Genomic DNA, 13910 nt, shown 5'->3' with positions numbered 1-13910 from the left:
TAATGTCCTGACATCCTGAATGCGCAGCTTATCCTTAACCAGTGGGGCTAAAGGGCTAATGTATTTTCTTGATGGATAGCTGCTTGTGGCAGGCATATGAGAGAGACATCTGATGTATTCTAGGGAAGATACGCCTAGAAGAGGGACACTCAGAATACATTTAGGGTGGGGTATGCCTGGGTGACTGGACTCTTGAAAAGGCTTACCTGGGGACATAAGCCAGAAAGTGTTGCAGTTCTGGGAACATGAGGATCACCTCTGTGCGTGTGTGATCTCAGGTTCAGCGGTAAAGATGTCTGGTTGTCGGAGAGGGGATGTCGTGTCTGTGGTTCCTTCCTGCGCAAGGGCTCCTCTAACCCACACGTTGTCTTCTTTTTTTTCCCCAACACCTTCTGGCACCCTTCCTCACTTTGGCCACTAAATACAGGAGATTTCAGGCTTGTTCTATACTGTTTAAATACGGGAGATCTCAGGCTTGTTCTATACTGTTTCCATGTGTATTAGGTTCTCCAGAGAAACAGAATCAATAGGATATATATATAGAGAGATATTTAAGAGGAGATTTAGTACAGGCATTGGCTCACACTGTATAGAGGCTGAGCAGTCCTATGATCTGTTGTCTGCAAGCTGGAGAACCAGGAAAACCAGTGGTGTAATTTGGTCCGAGTCTGGGGCTGATGGTGTACACTCTGATGGGAGGTCGAAATCCCAACAACCAGGAACACTGATGTTTGAGAGACAGATGCCCTTAGCTCAAGTAGAGAGAATGAATTCACTCTACCTTTCCCTTTTTGTTCTGTTTGGGCTCACAAGGGAGTGGATGATGCCTGCCATGTTGGGGAGGGCTGTCTGCATTACTCAGTTTGCCAATTCAAATGTTAATCTATTCTAGAAATACCCTCATAGACACTCCCAGAGATAATATTCTAGCAGCGATTTGGGCATCTCATAGCCCAGGGAAGTTGATGTACAACCTTAACCATCACACTCTGGATGGCCTCCACTCTTCCTGTGCCTTCATTTGCCATCAGCCATCTTGTGTGAACTCTAGACCTACACCCCCCACTGCCTGGCTGCCATTTGTGCTTGCTGTCCTCTGGGGAGGGGAGTCTAACAGGATACCACTAGGCTGGAGACAGGGAAGATGCTCAGGGTTGTTCAGGTAAGGGTGTGGCCTGTGTGGCCTCTGTGACTGTGAGTTTGGCTCCAAAGCAGGAGGCTACTGGATGGTTCTGTATAGTTCCAGTTAAGGGCGTAAATGGTTGTATAAGTTTTTCATGAGTGTAGATACCAGCCCAAGTAAAATAAGTCGGTGCTATGGTACAAAATTGAGCTTTGCAGATCTGGTAGGATCTTACTTGGCATGACAGAATCATCAACTACACACGCCCCTTCATAAGGTGACCGAGGGACAACCTGTATGCCTGTTGCCCCATCATCCTTTTTAACACTGCTGACTTTATTCTCAGAAGTGTCTTGGTTTAGATGATAGAATCACTCATTCCATTAGGGACCCACAGAGTCCAGAGCACTCTGCTGGAATGTACCACATGCTCTGTTTTGCCTGGCCATCTTTGTGGTTGGCCAGATACATCCAGATCTTCTAGTACGTGCTTGTGTTTTGCATGCACACACATATGCTCTTCCTGCTTCTCCTTAGCCCACCTGTAGGATCTTGTATGCTCTTTAAACTCAACAGATCCTAAACTGAGCTCTTGATTTCCATCTCCCATTCCCGGTGTACTTGCTTTGCCATGTTCCTTGTCAGGAAAGACCACTCTCCATAGAACCTTCTCCTCCACCTCATTCTCTTGTTCTTCCCCTTCGTATCTCAGCAGAAACACCAACTTCCTTAGGATATAGCACTTCCAAGACACTTGAGCCTGGGTCATCGCATCCTACGCTTTTTCTCAAGAATGGAAGTCACAGTGCATGTTGTTTGTTCAGTGTATGTTTTACCCCCAGATGAGATATTCTGTGTGCCTGGGGACCACGCTCACCTCGAGAGAGCAGCCTACTTTGCAGTTTCCCGGGAACCCCCTCAGCCCAGCCTTCTGGGTGTTAGGGGCAGCCCAAGGCCAAGCCTGTGTACCTGCCGGGAGTGTGGTGAACTGCAGGGTGGCGGCCCGCTGATCCAGCCTCTCCCAGCCTGGTTCCCAGGACTCTCGAGATGGGAGCTGAGCCTCTACTCGGGCCTGATAGAGGGTACCAGGCTGCAGGTGGCAGAAGGTGGCCCAGTAGGTGCTGGGGCAGGCAGGGGGGCACTCTTCCCCATTGAGGTAGACGGCATGGGCCAAGTTGCTATTGCCGGGCACCCTTGTTCATAGCTTTATCTTAGTGCTTAATACAGGGCATTGTACATAGTATGAACAAAATAACCTTCCTTTGGATGGATGCATGGATGGATGGCCAAATGGCCTTTATCAAGTGTATTTTATTTTTTATTTAAAAATTTTGTTTGCTCTCCGTTGCTTATTCTTTCTTCTTTGAGTTGAAGTGCATACATTGTTGGCGTACAATGTTATATTACTTTTGGGTGTACTCCATAGTGATGGAATGAGTCTGTATGTTATGCTGTGCTCACCAACATTTCTCTCCGTACGTTGACTGTATTTCCTGTGCTGTGCCTTTCATCCTCATGACCTGGTCATTCTTTCGTATCTCCCATTCCCCTTCACCCATTTTGTGCACACCCCACAGCCCCTTTCCTCTGTCAACCATCAGTTTATTCTCTGTACTTACGGGTCTGATTCTGCTTTTTGTCTATTCATTTGTTTTTTAGACTCCATGTGTAACTGAAATCATAGGGTATTTGTCTTTCTCTGACTTACTTCACTATCAGGTGTTTTTTTAAATGAAGAATGATAAGCATCTTGAAATGCTGTTGGGCCCTCTATTGACTGACAGTGAATTTTTAATCTTTCTTACAATCCTTCCATTTTACAGATCAGGAAACTAAGGTTCTAAGAAGCCGAGTGACATTGCTTTTCCCACCATGCCAATCTCTCTTCCCAAAGGAGTAACACTTGCTTTTAATCTTAATTTTCTCAGCCCCTCGTTATGGCAGATTATCATTTCATAAATAATGGATTGTACTAATACAATCTTCTGAGTTTTTCTAAATAGAGGCGTTTGATAATGATCACTGAAATTATTCTGTCATGATGTGCCTGTGGATTTTAGCTGCTCTGCGTGCTTCTTAGGCAGAGAGGCATGAAAGTGGCTCTCTGGATTGGATTAGGCAAAATTGTTCTTATGGGCAAAAACTGAAATCTTACTTTCCCTTTTGTAAAACCAGTGTTTCCATCCTTTGGAAGTCTAGTTTAAGTCTATTTATTCAGATGTTCCACGACCTTTGACTCATCCCCTTTTGTGTGACAAACTCTGTGCTAGGCTGTGGGTAGATCATACTCTGTCATTTTGGCACTTAATCCCTCTGCTGGCTTCTCCTGGTGCATGGGTTGAAATCTGAACTCATTGCTACAGCCTGTATGATCTAGTGTCTTCTGCAGGCCCTTTTTTATTCTCAAAATGTCCCAGACACACTGGCTCCTTTCAGTTCCTTGGAGACTGAAAGACTGTCACATTCTTTTCTGGCTCAGGACGTTTGCACATGCTGTTTCACTTCACTGGAATGGATTTTTCCACTGTTCACTTGGCTGATTTCTTCAGGCCTCAGCTCAGATGACTCCTCCTCAGGGAGATGGTCCCTTACCAGTCTATGTAAAGAAAGAGTCCCTCCTTGTTCTTCCCACAGTGTCCTGTTCTTGGCTTTCAAAGTTCTTGTCATGAATGTGTTTCCAGGCCAGCTTATTGCAGTCCTGTGCCATAGCTTAGTGATCCGGAGCCCTTAATCCCGCTGCGTCAGTTTCATCTTTTTTAGCATAGGAACCAGTGTGAGAGTTAAACAGAACGATGCCTGAGAGAGAGTGAAGTGTCTGCACATAGTAGGGCTTCATCAGTACTGGTTGCCTTGTGTTCTTTTCTGGTTCTTACAGTCTCTGGAACTGTAAGTCTTAAGTTCTCCTTACAGCCTTGCCCCTTCTTTCAAGTTCACCTGACCCCAGATGCTGCTTTACCCGGCTGCACCACCCAGCAGGTGGTCTGCATGGGTCCCTGAGAGACCCAGAGAGGCTTTTCAATACACAGGGTACTTGCTGCCCCGAGGGCTTGCACACCTCCTCTATCTCCGCTCTGTTAATTCAGTGCTGCACACAGTCACTCTCAGAGTCTTTTCCTCATCCCTTTCCATGGGAAGAGTCTGGCATTCCAGGCTTCTGAACTGGTTTTGCTCCGACCTCATCTTTGTTGGGGCTTTCCCAGAGCAATAGGGGTTACTATACCCACAGAGCCTCCCTAGAAGCCTCGATCTGGTCCCTGGCACTTCCTGCAGGTGTCTCTGGTTTCTAGTTGTGCCTTCCCCAGCCTTGGCATAGTGTCAACATGTCCACCCTGGGAAACAGCCCAAGGCCCAGTATGTGTGTGTGTGGGAGAGCTCCTTGGGGGCTGGAGGGAGATTCAAGACTGTTAGGTGTCCTTTCAAAAGGGCTAAAACCGGAGGCAATGGGTCTTGGGAGGTAGCCTTCAATTTCTTCTGCTTGTAGGCTGTTTAAGTGTTGGGATGCAGTAAGGTTGACTCTCAGGCTGAAAACCCAGGTGCATTAGAAATGCTGCCTTTATATCAACTTATATCTGACCCGAGCTTCCAGGGAGTTACGTATACATTTTTTCATGTTAGGGGCTCCCCCTTCCGTAGGGGTTTGCAGATGTCCTGGGGACTTAAACAGGCCAGGCTATTGTGGTTTCCTCTTAAGCCTACTGTCCCATTCCCGTGGTCTCTTTGGGTCTAGTAATTCTGCTGCTGCTTTCTAGGTTAGGAGCCCTTGTGTGGCGTCTAGCCAGCCCGGGGGCGTCACCCATCATCCTTTCTGGGGCTGGTGCCACAGAGCAGTATGAGACCAGCGGGACCCATCCCTCACCCTTCCCACTGTGGAAGACTCTCTTTCCTCACTTTCTTTTTTTTTTTTTTTTTTTTAAATTTTTTTATTGTTATGTTAATCACCATATATTACATCATTAGTTTTTGGTGCAGTGTTCCATGATTCATTGTTTGTTCATAACACCCAGTGCTCCATGCAGAACGTGCCCTCCTCAATACCCATCACCAGGCTAACCCATCCCCCTACCCCCCTCCCCTCTAGAACCCTCAGTTTGTTTTTCAGAGTCCATCATCTCTCATGGTTCGTCTCCCCCTCTGACATACTCCCCTTTTCTTCCTCTCCTGTTATCTTCTTCTTTTTCTTTTTTCTTAAAATATGTTGCATTATTTGTTTCAGAAGTACAGAACTGTGATTCAACAGTCTTGCACAATTCACAGTGCTCACCGTAGCACATACCCTCCCCAATATCTATCACCCAGCCACCCCATCCCTCCCACCCCCCACCACTCCAGTAACACTCAGTTTCTTTCCTGAGATTAAGAATTCCTCATATCAGTGAGGTCATGTGATACATGTCTTTCTCTGATTGACTTATTTCACTCAGCATAACACCCTCCAGTTCCATCCACGTCGTTGCAAATGGTAAGATCTCATTCCTTTTGATGGCTGCATAATATTCCATTGTGTATATATACCACATCTTCTTTATCCATTCATCTGTCGATGGGCATCTTGGCTCTTTCCACAGTTTGGCTATGGTGGACATTGCTGCTATAAACATTGGGGTGCACGTACCCCTTCGGGTCCCTACATTTGTATCTTTGTGGTAAATACCCAGTAGTGCAATTGCTGGATCGAACGGTAGCTCTAATTTCAACTGTTTGAGGAACCTCCATACTGTTTTCCAGAGGGGTTGCACCAGCTTGCATTCCCACCAACAGTGTAGGAGGGTTCCCCTTTCTCCACATCCCCGCCAACATCTGTCGTTCCCTGACTTGTTAATTTTAGCCATTCTGACGGGTGTGAGGTGGTATCTCATTGAGGTTTTGATTTGGATTTCCCTGATGCCGAGCGATGTTGAGCACTTTTTCATGTGCCTGTTGGCCATTTGGATGTCTTCTTTGGAGAAATGTCTGTTCATGTCTTCTGCCCATTTCTTGATTGGATTATTTGTTCTTTGAGTGTTGAGTTTGATAAGTTCTTTATAGATTTTGGATACTAGCCCTTTATCTGATATGTCATTTGCAAATATTTTCTCCCATTCTGTCGGTTGTCTTTTGGTTTTGTGGACTGTTTCTTTTGCTGTGCAGAAGCTTTTTATCTTGATGAAATCCCAATAGTTCATTTTTGCCCTGGCTTCCCGTGCCTTTGGCGATGTTTCTAGGAAGAAGTTGCTGCGGCTGAGGTCGAAAAGGTTGCTACCTGTGTTCTCCTTTAGGATTTGGATGGACTCCTGTCTCACGTTTAAGTCTTTCAACCATTTGGAGTCTATTTTTGTGTGTGGTGTAAGGAAATGGTCCAGTTTCATTCTTCTGCATGTGGCTGTCCAATTTTCCCAACACCATTTGTTGAAGAGACTGTCTTTTTGCCATTGGACATTCTTTCCTGCTTTGTCAAAAATAAGTTGACCATAGAGTTGAGGGTCCATTTCTGGGCTCTCGATTCTGTTCCATTGATCTATGTGTCTGTTTTTGTGCCAGTACCATACTGTCTTGATGATGACAGCTTTATAATAGAGCTGGAAGTCCGGAATTGTGATGCCGCCAGCTTTGCTTTTCTTTTTCAGTATTCCTCTGGCTATTCTGGGTCTCTTCTGGTTCCATACAAATTTTAGGATTATTTGTTCCATTTCTTTGAAAAAAGTGGATGGTATTTTGATGGGGATTGCATTGAATGTGTAGATTGCTCTAGGTAGCATTGACATCTTCACAATGTTGATTCTCCCAATCCATGAGCATGGAACGTTTTTCCATTTCTTTGTGTCTTCTTCGATTTCTTTCCTGAGTATTTTATAGTTTTCTGAGTACAGATCCTTTGCCTCTTTGGTTAGATTTATTCCTAGGTATCTAATGGTTTTGGGTGCAATTGTAAATGGGATAGACTCCTTGATTTGTCTCTCTTCTGTCTTGTTGTTGGTGTATAGGAATGCCACTGATTTCTGTGCATTGATTTTATATCCTGCTACTTTACTGAATTCCTGTATGAGTTCTAGCAGTTTTGGGGTGGAGTCTTTTGGGTTTTCCACATACAGTATCATATCATCTGCAAAAAGTGAGAGTTTGACTTCCTCTTTGCCGATTTGGATGCCTTTGATTTCTTTTTGTTGTCTGATTGCTGTGGCTAGGACTTCTAATACTATGTTGAATAGCAGTGGTGAGAGTGGACATCCCTGCCGCGTTCCTGACCTTAGGGGAAAAGCTCTCAGCCTTTCCCCATTGAGAATGATATTCGCTGTAGGTTTTTCGTAGATGGCTTTTATGATATTGAGGTATGTACCCTCTATCCCTATACTCTGAAGAGTTTTGATCAAGATAGGATGTTGTACTTTGTCAAATGCTTTTTCTGCATCTATTGAGAGGATCATATGATTCTTGCTCTTTCTTTTGTTAATGTATTGTATCACGTTGATTGATTTGCAGATGTTGAACCAGCCTTGCAGCCCAGGAATAAATCCCACTTGGTCGTGGTGAATAATCCTTTTAATGTACTGTTGGATCCTATTGGCTAGTATTTTGGTGAGAATTTTTGCATCCATGTTCATCAAGGATATTGGTCTGTAATTCTCTTTTTTGATGGGGTCTTTGTCTGGTTTTGGGATCAAGGTAATGCTGGCCTCATAAAATGAGTTTGGAAGTTTCCCTTCCATTTCTATTTTTTGGAACAGTTTCAGGAGAATAGGTATTAATTCTTCTTTCCTCACTTTCGAAACCCCAAGGGCACACCTTTGTTGGCCCGGCCCTTTATCGAATTCCTAATCTCTTGAGTAAGTTCAAGCTTTCAAACAAGGAGAGGAAAGAAGGAACCCTTGACTTCAAGCTCCTCCTCTGCATCTTGTACAAATTTCTAGAGCAGAGACCTGCAAAGATCCTAGTTAGTTATCTGACTGGAAGGGGCAGATGTTAGGAAACATCAGAGAAAATACACACAAGCATTCACGCACAGAAAGGAATATTGTAACCAGTCAGCCTGCCACGGAAGCGGGCACAGTCTCTGGGTTGTGATGCTCCTTTCCCTTTATGCCAGTGGTCCTGGCAGGCCCTCGCACTGTAGGACTGGTGGAGGAAGAGAGACATGCAGACACACAGGGGAGGTGGCCACATAAAGACAGAGGCAGAGATTGGAGTCATATACCTACAGGCCACGGAATGCCACGGATTACTTGCAGACACCAGAAGCCTCCTCTGGAGCCTTGGGAAAGAACAGGTTCCTGTCAGCACCTTGATTTCAGACTTGTCCACCCCATATCTCTGAGAGGATCAGTTTCTGTTGTCTTAAGCTACCCAGTTTGTGGCAGTTTGTTATGGCAGCCCTAGGACACTGTTCCTGGGGCAGTCACATTCCTGTATCCTGATCCCATCACCTTGTCTCCAGTAGAACTCACAGCAGAGTGCTGGAAGGATTGGAATCTTTCCTTTCTTTGAAGAAAACTGACCTTTTTCTCTGTGTTTATGCTAACCAAGAATTAGATTAGATGAAATGTATAGGAAAATGCTTCATGTGCCACCATCCTGTGAGTTCAGGGATCCTGTCTCCTCTTTCTTTTGAGAAAACCAAAGCCCCAGAATGATGAAGTGATTGGCCCAACCTCATGCAAGTTATATATTAAAGAGGAGCCAGCCTTCAAATCCAGGATAAGTAAAGTCGTATACATGGCAGGGTCATCAACTAAACATCTTTTAAAATTATTTCTATTTAAAGTCCTGATCTATGAGTGCAAAAATAATTTATGTTCATTGTAAAAAATATGCACAGTAGAGGTAGCTGTAAGGAACAAAAAAAAAGTCATGTATGCACACAAACTTATATAAATCTCTCTTTTTCTACTTAATGCTATTTTTAAGTGTTTTCCCATGTCCTTAAATATTCCTCAAAAGCATACTTTCTAAAGGCTTCATAGTTTTCCATTACAATGATCGTTTCATGATTTATTTAACCACCCTATAGTGGTGCATATTTAAGTTCTTTGCAGTTACTCACTCCTGAATCCCATTGCAGCGAATGTTCTTGTACATATATCTCTGTGCTCCTCTCCAGCAGAAGTGCTCACATTTACTTTCATACATATGTATTTCAGTACTCCCTTGTGTACCAAACACAGAGTGGTTGTATATTATTTTTGTGATCTGGAAGAGGAATATCATCCACATGTCAAACGTGGAATCCTGGATATTTGCCTACGAACTGATGTAGGGAACATTCTTGGTAAATTCTGAAGCCGTCAACCCAAGTCAAGAAATGGTGATGGTCCCCTTGAGCGCACCATGTTCTAGCCCTTCATTCACTGGTTGGAGACCTTCTGAGGATTAGCAGGAATTATGCTCAAAAGAGTAATCAACCAGAGAGCAGTCCAAGCGCTGACAAGTCAAGGTGGACATCGGCTGTAAGAGCAGATTGGGCTCTCCAGTGCTTATTTGCAGGTAGCAAGCCTCTTTGTAGTCTGCTGCTCAGCTAGCTTCTGTCCTCCTTGGAGGCAGGGGCAGTGAACGTTGCCGAATGAATTGTTCTTATTAATAATTGAACTTTCTCATGATCTGACCCTGGCATCTGTCTCCAGCCTCAGCCTCTCCTTCTGCCCTCTTGGCTTCCCTTTCTCCTTCTATATAATCATGTGAGAGAGGCCTTTGTGCTTTCGTTTTGAAAGTTCAGCCTCCAATTCTGCTTCCTGATTTTGAGAATCTCCCACTGTGGGGATCTTGGTGGAATGTGGAACTTGCTGGAAGGTGAAGGTGCCAGAAATTTACTACCCCTGGCAGCCTGGGTATGGTTGGGCATGTGGCCTGGATGCAGCCTGCTGCCCCTTTCTGCCCAGGACTTTCCATCTAGGGAGGACCAGCCAGAGGCTTGTGCAGTGGGGTGTCCAGTGATAGGGGTAGTGTCTGGGCCACAAAAGTGAGCTGCTGTCAGGGAAGTTTTGGGAGAACCCTGGAGAGGTTGCTGCTTTCTCTGGCATGTTCGTGGTGTCTGGAGCATCTGCGGCGTTCCCATCTGGAGTGCTGCCTCTCAGCCTGATGAGGCTGTCGTCTTGATGGGGCGTTTGGTCCCAGGGCCTGGCTTGTCGAGCCTCTCTTGCTCTAGAGTTGATCTTTGGGGCAAGTAAAAGGATCCTGGGCATTATCCCTTCCTTCACTCTGGGGCCTGTCATACTCTCACAAGTGTGCGGATCTGCTTGTGGCCTATATAAGAGGCTCCCCATTGGAAAAATCTGATGTATCAAAAAACTGCCGTACTGTTTCTTTAATGTAGTGCTTACATTACAACGATCGGGAAGTAGAGGCCTTTAACCATCCTTAATCACTCCTGATATTATTATTGATTGGCTTAAAACTGTGAGCTCTTAAGTTCCCATTTAGTCACTGTTGAGTCAATACATTTTTTTCTTCCCTCTTTAATGATAAAATATTATATATTTTGAAAGAAATGCTGAGTCTGTCCATATACGTTAACTCTCTCCATCACCATCTCTGTTCCCTCACATATCACGATTAACAGATTGATGTGTATTGAGAAAGAGAGGAGGATGGGAAGGGAAAGGAAGGGAGGGAGGGAGGGAGAGAATATACGTATGTGGTGATAGTGATGATAATAGTAGGGAAGCAATATTTATGTGGTGCTTATTATGTGGCAGGTACTATCTTAAGTACCTTAAATATATTGTTTAATCCACTAATAGTCCTCTGATGCAAATGCTCTGATCTGCATGTTACAGATTGGGGAGCTGGTATCACAGAATGCTTCTGTGACTTGCCCAAGGTCATAGTTAGCATATGGTGGGGCCAGGATTTGCCTGCAGGAACTTTGTGCCCAGAGTCTGTACTCTGGATCACCTCACTCTAGTGCCTCCTGAGAATGCGCATGATGAATCAGGTCATGGTTCCCAACAGCTGCGTTATTGCCTTCCTGCCACCCACTTAGATCTGGTGTTCACCTGCCAGAGCTGCGTGGTCTTTCTACTAGAGGGAGGCACTGTGTTTATTTAATATCCAAGAAATGGCAGTGGGAGAAGAAAAGATAAAAGCCAAAATGGAGCTCATATGTCCAAATAAAAGGCAAGATCGTTGTCTCCAAAACAGCTCTTGAAAAAGTTCCTTTAGGGCATTTTCATATTATGGGATGGTCTTTTGTTTACTTTGAACCACAAAATTAATTAGGGAAACTACATTAGCCTACAGTGACCCCAATCAGTACTAGTTTGGGATGTTTCCAGTGATAACAGAATTGGTAGGGGGAAAAAAGGCAAGAAAATTGAAGACAGGCTTAGTAGTATTCTGGAGGATATGAGCACATGAGGACAAGTGATAAGGATGGCTTGGAAAAGCAATGGAAGGGTCTTTGTGATGATCCAAATATGCATGGGTTAGATAAATGAGAAAACAGACCTGTTCTAATACCCACATGGACGCTTGCCTTGATGTCCAGTTTTCTGTGATATCAAACCTCAGTTCAAAAGTCAACAAAACATAAAGCCAACCTACTGAATGGGAGAAGATATTTGCAAATGATCTTATCTGGTAAGATACGTAATGAACTTAGACCTCAACATCAGAAAAGCCAAATAATTCAATAAAAAGTGGGCAGAGGACTTGAATAGACATTTTCCAAAGATGACCTACAGATGACCAATAGACACATGAAAAAATGCTCAAACTCACTAATCATCTGGGAAATACAAATTCAAGCCACAGTGAGATACCCCTTTACATTGGTCAGAATGGCTAAAATCAAAACCACAAGAAGTAATGTGTTGGCAAGGAAGTGGAGAGAAAGGAACCTTAGGGCACTGTTGGTGGGAATGCAAATTGGTGCAGCCATTGTGGAAAACAGTATGGAGGTTCCTCAGAAAGTTAAAAATAGAATTACGTGAACAGGTAATGCCACTACTGGGTATTTACCCAAAGAAAACAAAAACGCTAATTCAAAAAGATAGATGTACCTCCTTACTGTAGCATTATTTACAATGGCCAAGATACAGAAGCAACTCGTGTCCACCAATATGTGAATGGATAAGGAAAATGTGTACACACACACACACTCACACTGAAATATTACTCAGCCATAAGAAAGTCTTGCCATTGCAACAACATGGATGGAACTTGAGGCTATTATGCTAAGTGAATAAGTCACAGAAAGACAAATATATCATTTCACTCGTGTGGAATGAAAGAAAGAACAATGACAACAAAAATGAACGAAGAAAAACACAAACAAAAAACCAGATTCTTAAAAACAGGGAACAAACTGGCAGTTGCCAGAGGGGAGGTATGGGGGGAATGGATGAAATAAAGGGCATTTGAAGTATGCTTATCATGATGTGAGCACTAAGAAATGTATAGAATTGTTGGATCACAGTATTGTACACCTGAAACTACTATAACATGGCATGTTAATTATACTAAAATAAAAAAAAAAATTTCCAAAGCATTATTTTCCTATATCTATAAACAAAATATCTCAACTATATTTTCTAGACTATAAAAAAAAGTAATGCTTCCAAATGCTATAATTGGAGGTAAAGGTGATGTAGACAGGTGTCGTTCAACTTAAGAAGTGGTTGCTCTGAGGACAGACCCAGATGCCCTTGGGGCAGATGACAAGTTCGAGGGAACGTTTCTGTAATATGTGGGAATGGACAATAAACCACTATTTTGTGGCTTAACACTTGTGCACTGCTTACTGGGCAGTGTTCGAGGGACTTTTACATGATTTTAACCTGTTTAATACTTGTACAAACTGGGTACTATTAATTACCCTTATTTTACACATGAGGAAACTGAGGCCCAGAATGTGAAGTAACTCACCCAAAAGTTAGTTGTAAATGGAGGAGCTGAGATTTGAACCCAGGCACTCTTGTCTCCAGGGTCTGTGCTCCGAACCACTATCTGTTTATAACACAATATGTTATCTTATGACACATGATTTTAAATATGTGTCATTAAATCCTATCTTAGGCATCATAAGTAGACATTTGACTAATTCATCTACGTGTTGAATATTTCATGTATTAAGGTAGCCTAAAAACTCTTTGTGGGGTCTTCTCGCTGGGAAATAAGGGAAATGTCCTACTTCTGGCACTGAGGATTGACCATCCTATCACTTTGTTGAATTGCCTAAGCCATCAGTGTCCACCTCAGTGCAGATAGAGTAAGCCTGTGAATTGTTCTGAATAATTTGTCAGAAGGGAACTTGAGTGGAGGCGGTCATGCATCAGAGACCTTGATCTGGGCAGCAGAGGTGACTTTTATCATGACTCTCAGTCTTCCGCTGCTTCTACTTCAGCCCCTCCTGGGACCAACAGGCTGAGACGAAGATGCTGCCAAAAATCCTCACAATCTTAGTGTTGCCAGCTCAGTGGAGAGGGTGAGGTTTCTATGGACTGTTCATCTGGTTTGGCTGCTATTCCGGGGGCTTGGGCTCCTCCAAGTGAACACCTTTTTGAATCTATGGATTGTCTTGTCCTTAGTGAGGAAAAAGATTGTCTTTATGCTTTGAGCACTGTAGTAATTTGAATTATAATTACATATTATGAGAGATTTGACAAGAAAAGTATAGTTTAGCAAAACTATATTAAATTTAGTGAAGATAAGATGGCTCTTGTGTGACTTCATAAAATAGGGTCCAGTAATCTGGAAAATCCCAAGACCACACTGTAGTCCCATTTGGGAATGTCGTAGACCAGTAGTGTCCCATATGGTGGCCACTAGACGCATGTGGCTATTGAACACTTTAAATGTGGCTACTTCTATACATGTAAAA

The 13910-nt window shown here is 43.6% G+C and overlaps 1 protein-coding gene across 11 annotated transcripts in view; it reads left to right on the top strand.

Annotated features, from left to right (window-relative positions):
- Window positions 1-13910, top strand: part of PTPRT (protein tyrosine phosphatase receptor type T) — a 1164533-nt gene that overhangs the window by 289412 nt on the left and 861211 nt on the right. The gene's annotated exons all lie outside the window — the stretch shown is intronic.

The sequence above is a fragment of the Zalophus californianus genome, chromosome 8 (assembly GCF_009762305.2).
Source record: "Zalophus californianus isolate mZalCal1 chromosome 8, mZalCal1.pri.v2, whole genome shotgun sequence".
NCBI lineage: Eukaryota > Metazoa > Chordata > Mammalia > Carnivora > Otariidae > Zalophus > Zalophus californianus.
Note: the sequence above shows the minus strand (reverse complement) of the source record. Positions and strands in the feature narration are given on the sequence as shown.